At 40.7% G+C, this 20,527-nt stretch overlaps 1 protein-coding gene across 9 annotated transcripts in view; it reads left to right on the top strand.

Moving 5' to 3' along the window:
• AFF3 (ALF transcription elongation factor 3) overlaps positions 1-20,527 on the top strand; it is a 616,655-nt gene that overhangs the window by 161,770 nt on the left and 434,358 nt on the right. The window lies entirely within an intron of this gene.

Below are 20,527 nucleotides of genomic sequence, written 5' to 3'. Positions count from 1 at the left end.
CTCTTTTATTGTTCTGCATGCTCCTGGAGGGCTGGCACTCTCTCTTATTCATCTTTATATCCTTGGCACTGAGTACAGTGCTTAACATGCAGGTGCTTCATAAATTAATGTTGAATTAAATAAAAAAGCTTTAAAAATCACAGAGCAGTTCTTTTTCATAACAGGTTCATAGTGTTTTATAAGCAAGCATTATCTGAGGCTGGAGATTGAGAAAATAATACACTTTATTTCTTACATTCTGTCAGAGTTCTGCCTGGACATTAACTTCTTAAACAGCATAGAATACATTTTTAAAACATATGGGCATTGGAAGAGTAGGCTCACAGGTGAACCTTCCTTTGGGGTAGCAGATGATAGGTAGGAGAGTGTACACACTGTTAATAATGAATGGGAATCTTAAATCTTGTAATTTCATTAAGGATGCAGAACTAGTTTTTTCAAATTGTGGCTACAGAAAAAGTGCTTGAAAACAAATGCCCCCAGCCAGGCATAAGGGGAAGTCCAGGTAGCACTGCTTATTTCAGCTAAAGTTGAGAGTAAATACAATTGAATGAGCTGTGGCACTGCCCTGGGCCCCCAGCTAGATCTCAGACTGGCATTACAGCAGGGTCTGTGGATGGATCTAAACTAACATTAGCTTAATGCACCAGCCCGGAGTATAGGTTCTGATTTCTGCAGTCATTGCAGTTGAGAGCTGAACACTCATCTGTGGAGTGCTTCATTGTACTAGGTACACATTGTCTATGACTTTCGCTTATAAACGAGGACCCCAAATTGATGAATGGAAAGACTGTGGATAAAGTTCTCCGTACTCCTGTCTTTTAGGTTTAATGGTTTAAACACTAATGACTTCAGCCTTTGCAACAATATTGAAATAGATGAACAAACCCAAAGGGTGAGGTCAGAGAGACCCTCCTTTTAGGGGAAAGAAAGTCTCTTTATGCCTTTGACCCCTGGTTCATGCATTGATGGTCACCAATTGAGAAGTGCAGCTGGGAAGCTACTTAAAGCAAAGTGTGTGTGATTATGTTTGTAACGATTGGCCTTTTCATTCACCAAAGACCTAACTAGGATGAAAGAGCCTGTAGAGCACCCTGCATGTTTTATCACCACCCTCGTCATTAACAACCACCACTTGTTTCCTAAGTTTACTTCTCTAGGCCCTCTAATGCCTTCATAGTTACTCCACAGCATAATTTCAACTTGGAAAAGTGCAATTCTGAATGAAAAACTCCACTATTTAAACTCCCAGTCAACCCTACTGAAATGTCATTTTAATTCAGGGTCTTAGAACATACTAGATCATCTTGAGTAGGTATTATCTTCCTTTTCTACTTTTGTATCAACTTATTTACATCTATGGATTTCTGTATGAATTATTGTTCTTCAGGTAAAACAGTATAATAAGTCATTTTTAAAATGCACTTAGAACCACATTTGACTGCAAATTACAGGTTTAAAACAGCTTCTTTGCTTTGAATATAGTACTAATAATGCAGTTCACAACAGAAAATTATGTAGCATTTGCACCTTTGGGGAGGAAAATCAGTTTAAAGTATTAAATAAGGGACTCTCTTAGAACATTGTGCTACTTAAGGTTCAGCATTTGGCCAGTTTATTCATTTAAAAAGTGAAACTTATGACTTGATAAAAATGGCTAATAAGGACACTGCTATTACAGTGTCATAAAGGTGTGTAAACACAGGATGGATTTTGCCGCTTGAAGAGGTTGTGGCTAAAAGTGGTGAGTAAGCGCTATGGTTGACACTGAAAATCAGAAAACACAGTGCATGTCCTACCTTATTATTATTTGAGATGGAGTCTCGCTCTGTCGCCCAGGCTGGAGTGCAGTGTCATGACCCCAGCTCACGGCAAGCTCCGCCTCCTGGGTTCACGCCATTCTCCTGCTTCAGCATCCTGAATAGCTGGGACTATAGGCACCCACCACCACGCCCGGCTAATTTTTTTGTGTTTTTAGTAGAGACGGGGTTTCACCGTGTTAGCCAGGATGGTCTCGATCTCCTGACCTCGTGATCCGCCCACCTCGGCCTCCCAAAGTGCTGGGATTACAGGCGTGAGCCACTGCGCCTGGCCCACCTTTTTATTTTTTTTCTTCTTATGAAAGTACGATTTCTATATAGAAAAGTAATCCTAAGTATACAACTTGAAGAATTTTTACAAACTGCACACACCTGTATAACCATCACTCAAATGAAGAAATGGAGTATGACCAGACCTGAAGAAGCTCTCCTGTGCCCCTCCTTGTGATGACCCTCCCCACCCAAGGGTGGCCACTGTCCTGACTTCTAATGATACAATTACTTTTGCTCATTTTTGTGCTGTATATTATTGGCCTTTTTGCGTAGCATTTTGTTTGTGAGGTTCATCCATGTTGTTGTGTGAATTTTAAATTGTTCTTTCTCATGGTAGTGGAGTGGTTCCATTAATTTATCCTTACCTCTCACTTTTTGCTGTAATTTTATCATTTCATTAATTTTATTTCTCTGATTTAACTCCACACCAATTTACCTTTAAAAAGGTCAAATGCGATTCCTTTTACTGCATGTGCCATGCAGCCTTTTAAAACATGGATAAATGAGGCAGCAATAAATTTAGCAAATTTTATGAGTAAAAGAAATGGGTAGCACATTTTCATTATTCAAAGGAGGTCATGTTCATGGCAGTCCATTGCAATTTTGAATATGTAAAAAGAAAGTGAATTTGGTAGAATGCCAAAATAAATTTAGTTGCAAGATGATGACAGAAATATAGTTGTACTTAGGTTTGGACATTGCCTTATACTTTATTATTGACTGGATATTTTTAAGGGAATATTTTAAAGCAGAAAAAGTAAATTTGGTTTGGTTCTCCAGTACACAATTTCCAATATGCAAATGCCTCACATCTGTATATTTGTTTTGCTGCAGACATAACCAGGAAGAGTTTAGTGATGAAATCTGTTCTTAATTACGAGAGCAGCTGTTAGAGTGGTAGCCATTTTTTTTCCTCCTGATGTGAAGTTGCCCGATTTACTCATTTTTGCCTGCATTTTTCAGGCTTGCTAGTGCAGAAAGGGGCCGCTTTGTGAGAGGTTGCAATTTGTTTTCTGTCTGAGAGCCAGTGCAAATGGACTAAATCTACACAGCAGGGTGGTTTTATCTGTCCTCCTCACCCACTGCAAGCTGTCCTACCTCAGCGCAGCACCAGAGACCTATAAAACCACCCAACAAATGAGGGGGCTGTTAAGTGTTCTGGCAAGAATTTCAGGCAACAAGCAGTTCCTGTGAATTAACTAGATCCTTGTGATGGGTTTGGGGGGTTGGCGGGGTGGGCAGACTTGGACCATATAGAACTGGAACAGATGATATTAATACACTATTTTGTCTTTAGATTTGTAGATTTTTAATATGCATCTTTCCATTTCTATTCCATTATTTTTATGTTCATAGAGCTGTAGCATGTTTTTGATCCTATAGGTTACCCAAACAAAGCAAAAACACATTTAGATGATCTTTCAGGTTAGTTCTTAAGCAACCTTAATACTTGGTCCAGGCTGCCATAGAAGGGGACTGTATTTATTTCCTCTCAATATGTTTCCTAGCATACTAAAGTAAGGACTTTGCATAAAACTGAAAATGGAAGCTGAGTGAAGGTGATCTCTTTCACCGTTATAATTTTCTACTCAGGACTGGATTTAAAAGCTTCATGGATTCCTTTCCTGTAGAGAAGTCAATGAACTGTTTCATTGGAAGCAATTGATACCTACATATCAATCTTGGATACATTGTGTATTTCTTCACTCTCCATGTTATGTTCAGCTCTAGCCACAATTGCCTTAACACTTGAAGTTTCACATTTTAAATTTTAATTTACACTATGTTGTGAAATTAAAAAATAAAAGCCTAAAACAAATGCAAAAACAAAGCTTATTCTTACAATCTGGGGGGAAACCCTTCTATATTTTGTTTCATTTTATGTAAAAGATCTTTTTATTTAAAAGAGCTTTTTTATTTTATTTTTTGTCTTATGTAAAAGACATGTCTCATTCTTGAAAACCAGCGTTTTATAAAAGCTTTCTGAAGTTGATTTTTTTTCCAAAATGAGTGAAATTAAAACTAATGTTATTTATATTAATTTTTCTGCTCTGTTGGCACTTTTTGGAGCTCTGTAGTATGATTACAAAACTCTAAACCTTCTGAAAACTGCTTCCCTGACAGCATTATCCTCTTTCTTCTTTTAATTAAACTCAGACCAATGCAGAACAATTACCTGAGTAACTCAGTCCGTTAAAGCCTCTTTACACAGAGAATTCAGGGAAGAGTGAATTTTTCTCACCTAGATTGCCCAGATCATTATGTTTTTTGCCTTCCGGCGTTTCTGAAGTCAGTAGATAAAAGGAGACTGGTCCTGTTGCCCTTGAGGTTCTCCCCTCAGATGGTAAACAACAGCAGACCCTTGAAGGTCAAGTCGCTGCCTGGTTAGCAGAGATGTTGTCAAGTATTTGATATTATTCCAGGCTATATTAATAACAATAATGATAATAGTAATCACAAAGACATTGACAAATAATTCACAAGTAATGCACACAGAAAAAGAATTGAATCATCTTGGATTAACAAAAAAAAAAAAACAGAGATAGGATCAAGATCTATTGGGGAACAGCCTTTATCTGAAGGATTGGTATGTTGTAAACCATTCAGAGCAGGACGGAGCAAATGGGCTAGATGAAGAGTAGGCTTCAGTCAGCTCTGCCACCTCTGCCATTGGATAGCTGGTAGCTGATGACTTGACGAGGCCATCCTCTTCAAGGAAAACTTTGAATTAATCACATACTTGTACCAGGTTCTTCTGATTAAGCAGAAGTTAGATTTCATTTAATACATTTCTAATCTCTTACAGTTGAGTTCCAATCAGCCACAGACACGTGGATAGTTCTTTAAGGGGCTGAGACTTTTGTCTTTATTAAACTATGTATGGATTATACTCTGTATGCCTGATTATGTACTTGAAGTTTGAATGAGTACTTACAAATTGTGACTAAGATTACATCCTGTTCCTCAGGGGGGTTACCCATATATGGCAATTACCTGGGTCATTATAGGTGAGCGAACCTAAGTCATAAAGCATAATGTTCTGTTTCCTCCACTGTTGAACTTTCCCATCTTTAATTTGGAATTTTTTTTCTGTTCTGATTTTCTCTATTTTTTTAAAATCATAATTCCTTCCTTGATTGCCTGGTTTTTAGTTTCATTATGAGTTAAATACTCCATATTTAAAGTTTTCTGCAAATGTCTAGTCGATTCGGTATCCTGGGTCCATAGCATGAGGGGAGTTGGAAACTCAGACCTCGAGTGTCATAAGGAATGTTTCCAGTAGTGAGCATGCCAGAATGAAACTTGGAAATTCAGGTAACTTAGTGTCTGTGGTTGCCTAAGCTCCTAAGCTGGATTGCATTTTTCTGTTATGTTTATGTTCTTTTGGTTTGGTCACTGTATTAGTTTGTTTTCATGGTACTGATAAAGAAATACCCAAGACTGGGCAATTTCCAAAAACAAGGAGGTTTAATAGACTTACAGGTCCGCATGGCTGGGGAGGCCTCACAATCATGGTGGAAGGCAAGGCAAGAAGGAGCAAGTCACATCTTACGTGGATGGCAGCAGGCAAAGAGAGAGCTTGTGCAGGGAATCTCCCATTTTTAAAACCATCAGATCTTGTGAGACCCATGCACTATGACGAGAATGGCATGGGAAAGACCTGCCCTCATAATTCAGTCATCTCCCACCTGGTCTGTCCCACAACACATGGAAATTATGGAATCTACAAGATGAGATTTGGGTGGGGACACAGCCAAACCATATCAGTCACCTTGGAAGGCCAAACTGAACTCCAGAAGGTGGTAGATTCGTCCCACCCACCTTCACTTGCTTGTGTGTGTCTTCTCCAGGCTGAGGAAGAGCCCTGTGCAGGAATAGCAGCTTTGAGGCATTGCCAGGTCCTGGCACTATGAATGGCAAAAAAGCAACAGAAGGTACTGGCTTCTTTTGTCTTCCCACAGTTGACAATTCAGGGCTCTCTTTTTTAAAAAAGATTCTAGTAGTTAACAGTCCATGGACAAGAACATAACATGCATCTGATTATTGTAAGTGGAGTAATTCTCAATGGCATTTTGAAGTTCATGTGAGAAACACTAAGTTCCTATTCGTTTGAATTTTTAAAAACATGATCTCAAATTCAAAGGCAGTTGACAAACTGGGAAAACATTTGCAGACAGTTTGTTAATATCCTTAAGATATAAAGTACTCTTATATATCAATTAGAAAAAGCCCCAGTGCTCTAAAAACAATAGGGAAAGGTCCTGAGCAGACAGTTCACAAAAGAAGATTCCAGATATTCAAAAACATGTAGGAAAATGAATATGAAGACATGCAAATAAAAATATCATTGTCATAATGTGTTATCTAGCAAACTGGCAAAACTTGAAATCCTTCACTTGAAAAAGTGAAGGATTTGGAACCAAGATTCTAATCTAAACTTCTAGTATCCTTCTAGAAGTTTAAATAGTTGTTAACTTTATGAAGAGCAATTTGGAATATGAGTGAAGACAATTAAAAGATTGAGTACATGAATATGTATCATAGTTTCATTAAGCACTTCAAGGAATTGGAAAAAATCACTATGCCCTATTGTGATATTAAAACATGATTTTGGGCCGGGCACGGTGGCTTATGCCTGTAATCCCAGCACTTTGGGAGGCCGAGGCGGGCGGATCACCTGAGGTTGGGAGTTCGAGACCAGCCTGCCCAACATGGAGAAACCCCATCCCTACTAAAAATACAAAATTAGCTGAGCATGGTGGCGCATGCCTGTAATCCCAGCTACTTGGGAGACTGAGGCAGGAGAATCGCTTGAACCCAGGAGGTGGAGGTTGCAGTGAGCCGAGATTGCGCCATTGCACTCCAGCCTGGGCAACAAGAGTGAAACTCCGTCTCAAACAAAACAAAACAAAAAACCACATAGTTCTGAAGAGGAGTTAATGTCATAAGAAAATTTTCATATGTTAACTGAAAAACAAGTATAAACAATATATAGAGGATGATCCCAATTTTATAAATCCGCAGTCTGTTACTAGAGCTTATCTTGATTGGTGGCATTATGAGCTATTCATTTCTTTTTGCTCTTTTCCAGTTGTTACAATGAACCTGAATTACTTTTATAATCAGAAGTAACTCATATACTTTAAAAATAACTCTGTGACTTAAAGGTGCCTTAGATGAACTACAAGAGCATGTTGTACCAACAGATATTTTGGTTAAGTACAATATAGTGACTGAAAGGCATGTATTTTTAAGAGAATTAACCTGGATAAAAGAAAATTGATACAGATAATAACTGCCCAGGGAGCACTAAATAAGAAGAAAATACCTGGCTCTCCGCTTAAGGCCAAGAAACCTGGCATTAATGGAATCAGGAAAAGAAAAGCAGTTGCCACAAATCAAATCCTTTCATAGGGTGTATCTGTCTGCTCTTCCTTTGACATCTGAAAATTGCCACATATTGGGAAAGAGAAATCATTGCTTTTCTTCATGTCCCTCCAGTACAGTTGTTTCTGAGCTGCACTGTCTCTAACTGCCAGCTCATGTATGCTCCTGCCAGAGAGTCATTCTGTCTGCACTTAGAGGAAAGAAAACATGGACTCCTTGACACCACGTCTCTGAGGACTTATCTTGTGTCTTCCATCCTGGCACAAGAACCAAGTGTACCAGACAGCCTTTGAGGCTGAAATGAGATCGAGGAACAGCAGGGGAAAGGCAAATAGCACATTTGTTTCCACAACGGATGTTACTACAATGAATATGAAACTCAGAATTTTCTGTTAAGTCAAGCAATAGCTGAGGTTGAATAGCATGCTATGACAATAATGGTGCTATAAACCCAAGGACATTGTTATGAGTTTACACATTTAAAAAAAAATGGCTGGAAACTTAGATTTAATTAAGGGCACACAATTATGGCAAGAGGTGTGTAGCTGAAAACCATAAGAGAGTGAGAAATACAGGCAGTAAGATTCTCAGAGCCATGTTTGTGTATCTACATTGCCTGTACTTTATGGAATTCTGGTTCTTGGTGATATTTGGAGTTCAGATAGTGGATTTGTAGTGGGAAAGAGGATTTTGAATATAGAGATAGTAGAACTAGGGAATGATTTTTTAAAAATAAAAGGTAAAGAACAGAATAGGCCGGGTGCAGTGGCTCATGCCTGTAATCCCAGTGCTTTGGGAGGCCCAAGAGGGGGAATTGCTTGAGGCCAGGAGTTTGAGACAGCCTGGCCAACATAAAGAGACCCCATCTCTACAAAAGTTAAAATTAAAAAATCAGCTGGTCGTGGTGGTGCATGTCTGTAATCCCAGCAACTCAGAAGGCTGAAACAGGAGGATCACTTGACGCCAGGATTTCAAGGTTGCAGTGAGCTGTGATTACACCACTGCACTCCAGCCTGGGTGACAGAGCAAGACCCTGTCTCTAACTTAAAAGAAAAAAGAGATAAAGAATTAAAAAAAATTTCTAAAGGTGGGAAGCTGTTTATTCTCCTTTTCATGGAATCTGAATAGTCCTTTCTCATGGTTTATGAGACTTCTCTTTGAATCTAAATATTCTCAGCCTCAGAGCCATAGCTGTTCTGAGCTTTGGATCAGCCTTCTTACCCCTTTTCTTCAAAAGCCCATCTCACAGGCTGCCTGTCACTAAGATGAGCTAGTTCTTAGGCACTGATTTTTCCCTTGGGAAAAAAAGCAGTGGAGTTCAGTATAAATCTTTGCTGTAAACCACACTGTATAACACACTGCAGGGTCTTTGTGCGATACAAGAACAACTTAGTCCCGGTCCTCATCTTTTGAGGATACTAGGGAGGCAAGCAAATATATCTATTAATACAATATGCCCTATTTATATACTTCCAGATCTTCAACAGACTATTCTATTCCGTCATTGCATTGATCTCTTCAGTTGGAGTCAGTCCTTCCACCACCTGCCTTTGATCCTGTTAGTTGTTGTCTTAGTTTATGTGGGCTGCTGTAACAAAAATACCATACGCTGAGTATGTGTGATGTGTAAACAATAAACATTTATTTCTCTCAGTTCTAGAGGCAGAGAAGCCCAAGATCAAGGTGGTGGCAGGTTCGTTATCTGGTGAGGGCCTGCCCCCATAGATAACATCTTATTGCTGTATCCTCACGTGGTGGGAGGGCAAGGCAGTTCTCTGGGGTCTCTTTTATAAGGGCACTATTCTCAGCTGGCTCTGCCCTTATGATCTAGTCATGTTCCAAAGGCCCCCCCTCTTGATATCATAACCTTGGGGGTTATGATATTCAACATGAGAATTTTGTGGGGACACAGAAAGTGAGATTATAGTGGTTGTTCATCTCTTCCCTGCCATGCCATGTACACACGTGGTGCCTTGGGTTTGTCTGAGGGGAGAATGATGTTCCCGTTATCCCGATGGTGTCCAGCTTTTGTATTTGTAACATCAGCTGCTGGGCCTGTCTTAGAAGTTGCTAATAACTTCTACTTTTATACTACTCTCATTGATGCATTGGGTTTTTTTATTGACCAATAAATAATTTAGGCATTGGCAATGTTAAGACCATAATATAAACCTTCTCTAAGTAATTTTTCCATATTGAGCTTATTAGCATCTTTTGGTATCTGCTGGGTTTTTAGCTTTACAACAGGCACTCACATATCAACATGTTTATCCTATTTAGATTTGTAGTTCCTGTGAGTCAGAGTTCTGTGAGCAGTCTTAACTTATAAAGCATGTTCAGACATGCTTTTCAGATGATTTTGTTTCATTTTAAAAGGAGAAATGGCATTAACCTAATAGGAATTCTCCTCCTGAACCTCAGGCAGCAGACGATACAGCTCTCTTTGAACTTTACTGCCCAGCTGAACGTTCTCTGCATTTAGATCTTCAGGAGTTTTACAGACTAGTGTGGAGTGGACATGTAAGGACAAGAGGAAGAGGCAGGTTTCAGCTGAGCTCTTCTCCTCCTTAGAGCAGGACAGTGTTGGGATGGGCTGATTGTGAGTATGGAGTTCTTTCTGGAGGAGCTCCAGCAGGAGCTGGGCAAATACTGGGAGCTTTGACTAAGGGGCATGCATTGCAGATAAGGTTTGACCAGAGGTTTTCCAGGATCCCTGAACAACTCAGCACCTCTAAGCCTGTAAGGACACAACAGGTGAGATGAAGGGGGAGTTGAACTTCCAGCTCCTTATGTGTCCCCTAGGGTTCCCCTTTTGAGTCCACGCAAAGGCTCTTGATCCCAATCTGAAGGTCTAACGCTATGAATATCTCCTCCATTTCTAAGTTGGGACAGGGTTGTCCAGCAAAAAGAAAAGCAAAGACTGGTCCAATCTTAGAGACGTTTGTTTTGGAAGCAGAGCTGGGCTATTAGCTTTCCTCAAGAAGGAAAAAGGAGTGCTACAAAGTTAAATACTGATTAAAAAAAAATTGGCATTCACACAATTTCTACTACCACACATGAGACCTCTTTTTGTTTTACTCAAAAACTTAGGCTCTCTGAGAGATTGGTGGAGGCTGCGGTACAGTGAGGGAGCAGAGTTCTCTGCCACATTGGAAATCAGCCTCAGACAGGAGCAGGCCTTGAGTTCCCTATGGTGGTGGAGGCGAGCTGAGAGATGTTGAGGCAGTGAGAGCGATTGATAGACTGCTACGCAGCATTGGAGAGATGACTCTCTAGATGTCCTGGGCTGGCATTCTAGCTTCTGACATGCCAGTCAAACCCATAGATTCACACGTCTGAAGGGACCATCAGTGGTAAGATTTATCCTCCTGACTTCAGACAAAGCCACATCCAAGCCATCTCAGGCATTTAAGGATCTATCCTATTTTTGAAGTCTCCAAAAAGGATCCCTTGGTCTCTCAGTTTAATGTCATAAACTATGTAAGTCAGGAAATTTAACTTTAGAGCAAGCTCAGATTCTTCATATGGTTCAGACCGTTTTCTTTGGCAATCATCCTCTCTCTGAGTACCCTTCATGTATTTGAAAACCAATACTAAATTGGCTTTCAGCTGTCTCTTCTCCCCAGGTGGAATAATTTCAGTTCTAGTCACTTGAATTCAGAAGAAAAAGCATGCTAGTAAAATTCAAATCAAGTAAATATAAGCCTTTTTTAGGAAAAAAAAAAAACAGGAACAAAAAGAAATGGTTTTTCTACTGAAAATGTCAAATCTGAAGTTCAGGCTACCTGAAATGAAATTAAAGGTTTTATATTAAATTTTTATTACTGCAGAATTAATCAGTTGCTGCCCATTCCTGTTTTAGTGGGGGCTGGCGTTTGCTTTTCCTAGTAGGCCTTGTGGATTTCCTTTGTGAATTTAAAAGCAATTATGTGAGTTGAAGAGATTTAGGGGCTATTGAGAGAAACAGGATTCTTTAGTAAGGATTCCTTACCTTTGCCAAAACCTCAGCTTTATCTGGAACAGAACTTATTAATCTTTTGGAAGAGTTATAGATCCAGTTGAAAATCTGATAAATGCTACGAACCTTTTTCCTAGGAACATATGTATGTATATCTACGGGAACTATGCCATACAATTTCATTGAGTCCTTGGGCCTCAGCTTCTAATCTCAAAACCTAAAATAGGATGCGTTTTAATCAGAGATGAAAGTGACACATTTTACATAAAACTCTTAATTGATGACCAGAAAGAAAAAAAGTGAAATTTTTCTTTTGTAAAGGGGTAGCGTAAAAGAGATTCCTGTTAAAGTACAGTTCTCTGTGACTTAATTGGAAATTTAATTTAATTTAAATTGAAAATACTTTTTCATTTCTGAAGTATTCCCACCAGAAATCCTTAATATCTAATAGAATTTAATTTTGAATAAGAATTGGAGTTAACTCCTCCTTGCAATGCTGTGAGCATTGTAGAAAAAACCTGGGCAGGCACTAGGAAAATGAGCTCTTCTGGTGGTTCTGCCACTGGCTGGTTGTGGGGACCTGGGTACATCTGTCACCTTCTTGGGCCTTCTTAATTAGGAAATGCTGCTTTCAGAATCTGTTTCTTAGTTTCATTTTTTGTGTGTGTGGGTTTTCTCTTTCTTTTCTTTTTTTTTTTTTTTTTCATTTTAATTTTCTATCTCCATGGCTGTGCCTTTCCAGAATTAAATGAAATGTTTCTTGATGCAGACTGTTATAATCTGGTAGGGTGGTTTGGCAAAAAAAAAAAAAAAAAAGGTGTGGGGGAGGGAAAAGGTAATGAGTGAGATGTTGGCAAAAAGGGCTGTGTCCACAATTGCTCATCAAAGCTCATGTGTTACTCACCCCATCTCAGCTGCTGAGCTCCAAACACTGGTGCAGTAAAATAAAAATGAAAATGCCTCCTGCCTCCTACTGCTTCTTCCTACATACACCTTAAGGAAACAAGATCCAGATTTTCTAAACAATTTTCTTCATTTTACTTTATTTTGATTGGCGAAATGTCATAGGAAATGACTTGTCAGTGTATCAAGTTTACATATGTATTTTCATGACCATACATAGAATGTTGGCACCCATAGATTTGAAATCAGACTTTCTTGCTGTCTTCATTAGTATTTCATAAGCAGGTATATCCTTTCCAAGTAAAATTGTTCAGTCTAGATAGTGAGATAATTTTGATAGATTGTTGGGTTTACTCTGCTTTGTATGATAATTCAAAATATCTAATTCTACCCCAATTCATTAGGGTTAAAAATGAGAGGTCAGTGATTCATTGGGTCTGGGTGGATTCCAGCTTCATGTCAACCGTGTATCCCTCACTTGCCCAATGTCTGTCAAGAGAAAAGACCCAGTGAGCTTTGGTGAAACACAAAATCAAGTTGACCTTGGCCTAACAGTAAGTTAATATGATTGCCAGGGTATGAATGCATTCCAGTTCAGCAGGCTTCTAGGATGGCGCACATAATCCTGATATTTCAAGTGGAAAATCTTAATATTCCCTTAGTGATTGAGCTACAGGTTTCAGGAAGTCCATTATTAACTACCACTGCCTTGAATTGAAACCTGATGGTGTTTTCTTCCTTTCACGACGCCACGGAGCTGCACTGCCATACCTTTCCCAGACCATCATTCACTCTGGTAGAGTTTGTCACACATGTCACAATTTGGGAAGGCAGTGTACATTCTCCATGGGCACCAGTGGGTGCACTGGGAGAAAGGACTCCAACAGATCTCATTAATTAGCCTTTTATTTCTGCCGTGGATGACAAATGTCAGCTTTTGCATTTGTTCTATACACAACTGCTGAACTAAATCTCCACACTTGGAAGAGACCCTTCACTGCTGCGGGAACAGTAGTGAAAAATCATTTCCATTTTCCATTGGTCAGAGAGACAAAAGGTTGTCAGATTGGGTAGAGACAGGTTTGAGATAAATGCCGCAGCACCCTGGTAGTAAAGGAGAGAGGGTTATCTGTGCATCACTGCAGCAATTACTCATGCTTTTAGTGGTGTGCCTTTCATCACTGCAATTAGCTTCTTGTCTGCGAGTGTTTGGATACAGAGTCTGTGGTTGTCATGCAGTCAGTGTCAGAATCGCTCAACACTGTGCTCACTTTTGTGCTTGAGTACACTTATTGATGAGCACACAGGTGTTAAATTAGATTGGTTTCAATCCATTGTATGAAGTCACCAGGCACCAACTAAGCCTCTTCTTGCTGAGGTTTCCGAAGTCTAGGTTACAGGAAAATGAGGAATAATCAGTTTCAATCAAATAGGAATTATTATAAAGATTCACTTAATTAAAAAAAATGATCACATTTCACTTAGGGGGAAAATAAAACAAGCCTTGGTAGAAAATAGACATTTAGAGAAGATGTCTACATTTTACATGACAACGCATTTGACTTTCATTTACCTCCGTTATATTAACATAATTTGTACATATTCAACATCTAAAGTCCCTTACCTTTACAGCTCAGAAAATCACAGGTGAAATTGTTCTTCAGAAGTTATGTTTAAATGCAAATTAGAAAGGCAGTTTCAGAAATTCATGAGCATTTCCGCTGCTTGGGGCGTCTCAGGTGCTCTGGCTCCTGGCTCAAGGCAGGACTCTTATTACTGAAATGGCTCATTAATGCCTGCGTTCCACAAGAAGAACCCTCCCCGGGCACCCCTGCCCCAGAGCGGGCCACAACAAAGGGACAGCGAACAAGCAGGCCCACTAATTAAAACAATAGCTGCAGAGACAAAATGTGCCTAAAAGACCTGTACCTGGAGCAATTATTTTCCATTAAACTGCTCATTAAAAAAAAAAAAAAAGGAAAAAAAAACTGAAGATGGTATTTACCTAAAAAGGGGAAAACATTGAAAATTAGAATCAGGCAACTGGAGCTTATGCAGTATGGTTTTGTATACCCAAGATGAAATGGTGATTGGCAGGTATCAAACTTTGAAGGAATTTGAGTCCGATTTTAAGTGACTTTTACCCCTATGTGCACAAAACGGAATAAACCATAACCATCTGTCGGGGTAATCTGAATCTATGGGTAAAAAATGTTCGGGAAATACTCTGAATTGACTTAGGTGGTGGGAAAGTGGAGCCAGTAGAACGACTTGCTTATCTGTTCTCTTTTCCCACCTTGCTTAAAATAATGTCAACACAATAGAAGTCCTGAGGTCTCTGTTTTCCCTCCGTATATCAAAGCTTAACAAAGAAGTCCTTTGCTAGGGAACAGGTGGAATGCTTTTTAGCTGCATCTGTGCCTTGATAAGGAGGCATAGACCAGAGTCAGAGAAGTAAGTGCGACTGGAGAACAGGAAGAAAAAGAAGAGCAACTTTCTCTACAGTGAGCACTCAGTGGAGAACAGCTGGGGGTCATGGGAATCTAAGCCTTAGAAATGACACAAGGTAAACCAGGGAAAACAATTACAGGTATCATGTATTGTTTTCGGGTTTATTTCTGATCAGATCAAGTATATCAAAAAGCCTACTATTATGCCCAGTAAAATCAGTAGAGGAGAAAAGCTTGCATGCCCATCTGTTCCTAACCATTTATAGGTGTTGAGGTGCCTCTTATGCTGGTGCCAGGTTTAACAAAGGAATAAAAAAAAGCAATGCAGCATACCTTTTGAGCAGAAGTGGCTGCAGAGCTGGAGCCAAGAGGCACCTCTCACCTCTGGGAGTTGGGCGAGGAGTTGGGAACATATCTTTGCCTCCTTCCTGTTCCTTCCTTGACCATGCTTAAAGTCCCTGACCACTCTACAGTCGCTCTCCATTCTTTGTAGACTTACAGATTCTTCATATCACTTAGCACCGTCTGCAATTATCTTATTCATTTGCTGACTTATTGCCTGCTTCCTTAACAAATTAAGGGCTGTGTCTGTCTTGTTTATTGCTATATCCTTGGCACCTAAAAATGCCTAGCATACTCTAAAGGCCCAATAACTGTGTGTCAGATGAATGAACTAATGAAGTAAAATACTATCTGTGATGAAAAGCAAAGCAATATGGACATTCCATGAAACTCTGTGTGTGATGTCACTCTTTGTCTTTTTCTAAACTTTCCCTTCTTCCCCTATGATTCCCTAAAATCACCCCTGTGGAGACCAGGGAGGGAAGAAGGACTTGCCTGAAACCTGCCTGAATCAAGAGTTAACCAACTGTAGCAGCTGTGAATGTAAAGAATTCTCTTGGACTTGCTTCTGTCCAAATGTTTCTGCTGGATAGATCTTTGGGTCTTCCTGTGACCTCTGAGATCTCAGGGTAGACACATGGATGACTGGGAAGCCAGCCTGTGTCTTCTGAGGCACTTCTTTTGATTTCTGTAGTAGACTATCAGTGACCCCAGCACCAGGATTTGGAATACATTTGTGTGATGCCTAATCTTATAGTCCCCTGCTTTTGGTCCCTAGTGGATTTCTTGGAACCACTAGCCATCTGGCAGATGGTCAGCTGGCCCTACATGAGATTTCTGTGACACTGGGAAGGACTCTGGCTTGATGTGGGTCCGTGTCAGTTGTTTCACCTGTTAATGGATTTAGCCTTCTTTTATTTTTAAAACAGACACATCAAGCTGTTTTGGTTTCCTGTTCATGATTTAGACAGTGGACATCAGTTCAAATTTTTCTTTTTTCTGCCGTAAAGCTTTCTTAACCAGGCATCAGGATATGTTTCCAGATCAGTCATACTGAGCTGAAGCCTCTAACTAATGCATTGACTCTTGTCGCTCATTTTTTTTTGTTTGGCTCTGGGCCTGACTCCCCAGTGGAGGGCTCGATGGTGAGTCATTATTTAAACCAAAATGCCCTTCAGATTATATTTTATGATCATATTACCCTTCTTAGAGTTTAAAATACAAAATGGATCAAAACTACATGCTCAGTCAACAGTGGACTGCACAGTGTGAATTACGCAAAATAAATTTAAAATGTAGACACAGACATACACACGGAGCTGCAAACGGGGAGATATGACATTTACATTTAGGAGTAGTGGGTTGTGGGTTGTGGCTTTGGGATGACTTGGAAATAATTTTGGCTGGAGAGAAAAGGTTATATTGTAGAGAATATGCGAGTCAGCCAGAAAAGTTTGGATATTTTCCTGGCCATAGTGGGAACTATAATCATTTTAGGGAATGGGATGAGATGTGGTAGAAATTAAGTTTTAGGAAGATTATTCTGTGGGTAGCAGAATGGATCGAAGAGGGAAAATTGGAAATGTGTGAATTAGGCAAGTGTTGCAGGAAGCAAGTCCTGGCGGACGGAGACCTGGGCAGAAAGAATGAGGAAAGAGGAACTGGACGGGCAAGAATGGGCTTGTGAGACATATCAGAGGAAAACCCTAGGACCTGGAGATTCACCATCCCACCGAGGTGAAGGGAGAACAAATTGGAGAGGATTTAGATGTTGTGGCTTAATAAAAAGAGTTATTTAGAGTCGGGGTTGGTAGGAGAATTGATATGCCAATACTTTAGGTGTTTATAAAGATTTAAAAACCATTCCATTATTCCAGCCACCCTCTGGATCAGGCAGGAAAGACATTTCAACGCTTATATTATAGACGTAGACACTTAGGAAACTTAGGGAGTGCAAGGCTTGTGAGCGTGGAGAAGCCAGGTTGACGGTCGAGGATCTCAAGCAGTGAGTGCTGAGGAAGCATGGGAGGTAGAGCAGAGGTGTGTGAGATGCGCCTCCCCCATGTCTTCATCCCCGCAGTGGTTCAGGCTCTTCAGGAAGGAGACGTAGAGAAGAAAGAGCAGGAGGCTGAGAACTCTACCTCAAAGCCCCTGCGTCACTAGGGGCAACGGTAGACCCCAATAGGAAAGGGAGGAGAAGGAGGGTTAGAGGCTTGGACGTGCAGGAAGGGGAGCATGTCCGGAAGGAGTGGGGCAGAGGGAAACTGTCCCATGCCTGGAGAGGCTATGAGGAAGGCTCGTTTCTGTGGTGAAGGGAAGCTTGTTGTTGACTTTTATGCAAGCAATAAAAATAGTTTAATAAAGAATTTGAGCCAGCTCATGAGGGATGTCAAAGTGTGTGGGTGGGTGATGATGAAATAGAGATTTTGATTCTAAACCAAACTTAGTAATGAAGAAAGGAAAGGGGAGGTGAGGGAGGGAGATGTTTTCTAGAAAAGCAGCAGCACTAATCAGTGGCTGTTTCAAGCTGTAGAAGATCTGTGATTGTTTGAAAGCAGAAGGGGAGAAAGAATGGTCAGGGGAGAGGGTCAGGATGATGATCTGGAAAGAGAAGAAATGTTTCTGGGTCACAGGTGGAGAAGATGGGGACACCTCTCCCTTCAGGATGGTACGCCGACAACCCCAGTCTGTTGTTAGCTATCGAGTAAATGCCCTAAAGAAAAACTAGAGAGCACAACTTTTTGCATCTGTGCTTTTTGCCATTTTCTTCCTTTATCCCTTATCAGAAAATGTCTTTACCTCTCACAGAGCAGATCGCCATTCGTCTGCTATTATGCGATATGCTGTTTCTTCTCCTGCAGCGTTCGGAGAGCAGCACAGAGAACTGCTATGAGACTGAGACAGAGAATGTCTGCAAGAGGAGAACATTATACAAATGTGGGACACTTTTCTGATAATTCTATGTAAAATTTCATAAGTTCTAATTATAAAAGATACTAAATGGATATTCAGACTTAGAAATATTAAAAATTATTTGTATTAGTAGGTGTTAATTTTAAAATTTGTGTCTAGATTTGGCCGGGCATAGTGGCTCACACCTGTAATCCCAGCACTTCAGGAGGCCAAGGTGGGTGGATCACTTGAGATCAGGAGGTAGAGACTAGCCTGGCCAACATGGTGAAACCCCATCTCTACTAAAACAACAACAACAACAACAACAACAACAACAACAACAACAACAATACCCGGGTGGGGTGGCAGGCACCTGTAATCCAAGCTACTAGGGAGGCTGAGGCAGGAGAATCTTTTGAGCATGGGAGGCAGAGGTTGCATTGAGCTGAGATTGTGCCATTGCACTCCAGCCCGGTCAACAAGAGTGAAACTCTGTCTCAAAAAATAAGTAAATAAATAAATAAATGAAAATAAGATAAAATTTGTGTCTAAATGATCTGGTAGATATGGTGCAGATTTTCAGGTTAATAACTTTCCATTAATAAGAAATAATCTGTCTTCATAGACAAAGGAGTTTACTCCATCCCATATATGAGAGGAGTTGTCCAAACATGGATCTTCATACCAGTGAGTACATTTTGTTCAAAGTGAACTGAGGTCACTAGTCACCCAAAGAGAACATGAAGTTATGTGTCACCTCTGAGGGTAGAAATGGAGTGACGCTGTGGCCTGACACCCATGGGGAATCGTGAACAAGAGAGGCGGAATGTGTGCTGGGGCAGTGCACCGCTGTCTTCTCCTCTCCCTTATACCCAAGCAACGGAGAGAAAGAAGCCAGAAAACTGCTCCCACACTCCATTGCTTCTTCTTGGATCTTATGAGGACAGCAGGAGTGTGGGGCAGAAGTCAGTTTGTTCCGCCTTTGTTCCGCCCGACTCCAGGGCCTGCTGTGCTCTTTCTGCAGCCACACTCCCTCTTGCTGCTTTTTCATCTCATCTCACTTAGGACCCTGGAGCCTGTGGTTCTCTTTCTTTGCAGTGGCACATGGCTAAATTTTGGCACATAATGAAGAAGATGTCTCTTCAGTTGCTTAAGAAGTGGGGAGCAAAGAGAGGTAGAGGGAGGTGAAGCTTATAAAGGGAAAGGCAGGAGGAGGGTTGCCAATGCACCTTCTAGCCAGAAGCTGTCGTGGCTGCCCATGCCTTTTATGACAAACCAAACTTACCATGGGCCATTTGTCTCCTGTGGCTCCCTTTGTGTTTTTCCCGTTTCTCGTCTATGTTGATTGCACTCCTGCTCCTTGTTTCTTGATGTTCCTGCATGCTAAATTATTTCAGGGCAGTGAAAGCCATCTCAACTCCAAGTTGTACCAAAGCAGAAATGTCAACTAAATTATCTTTAATGAAATCATTTTCTTTTTTAATCATAGAGTCAACCAAAGTGGAGAAAAAAAAGATTTGCTTTAATTGCAGCCACTTGGAACACCCAGCCTGGGGTTAAACATCCTTTCATCTTGCATGATTGTGACAGACAGAGTAGACATCCTTAACTCAGTAGATGCTTATGGTTTGGGGATAATTGCAATTGGGTTAGGGAAGCAAAATGAAGAAAATACATGGTTGAGAGGAAGATAGAATCCACTTAAGGGCATAAGTATGTTTTAAAAATGGAAGGAAATGAAGTCAGTTGCTGACCAAGTTGAGCAAGTGGGAGGCACTAAAGCATGAGGCCAGAAGAACAGGATGGCACCAAGACAAAGGTCGTGTAGGCATAGAGGAGGGACTAGTTCATTCTTACTGAGAGGAGCTGGGAAGGGGCTTCTCAGCTGAGTGGGCCTTGAGAGGAGGATGAGGGAACTCAGGGGACAAGGCAAAGATGGATGTGTGTAGGTGCATGTTTTTGTGTTCAGGGAACACAAAATGATCTACTGTTGCTGAGAAGATTTGGGGCTTTGTTCTTTAGAACATGGTGAGACATTAAAGCAGAATGGTATGTTGCAGGCTGTGTTGAAAGTGAGACAATCCTGTGGCTGTGTGAGGGATGGATTGTGTTATAAAAGATGGCAGTCAGGGAGACCAGCTAGGAAATTGTTGCAAGAGTGTAGGCACACACGGGTGACCTTGAGCTAAGGTGGTGGCATTGGTTCTGGAAAGAAAGTGGGTGTGTGAGAGTCATTTCAGAAGTAGAATACAAATAACTTGGTAATTAATTAAATGTGGAGGGTAAGGTGGGTGAGGTGCCTGAAATGGCTTCAAGTTTCTTTGCTGTTTAAGGATATGGTGGTACTGTATAAGCAAGGGTGTGCTTTTTTCTCTGGTGAACAAAGGGCTCTGCTTGTTGTGTTTGCCAGTTTCCATGGCGTAAATGCCCTCACCAAAGCCCATTTCAGCCTGCCCCCAGGATGGTGCCACTGAATGTGGAGGTAGGAAGAGATGGACACA

This window comes from Pongo abelii, chromosome 12 (genome assembly GCF_028885655.2).
Source record: "Pongo abelii isolate AG06213 chromosome 12, NHGRI_mPonAbe1-v2.0_pri, whole genome shotgun sequence".
Classification (NCBI taxonomy): Eukaryota; Metazoa; Chordata; class Mammalia; order Primates; family Hominidae; genus Pongo; species Pongo abelii.
This window is presented reverse-complemented; position numbering and strand designations above follow the sequence as displayed.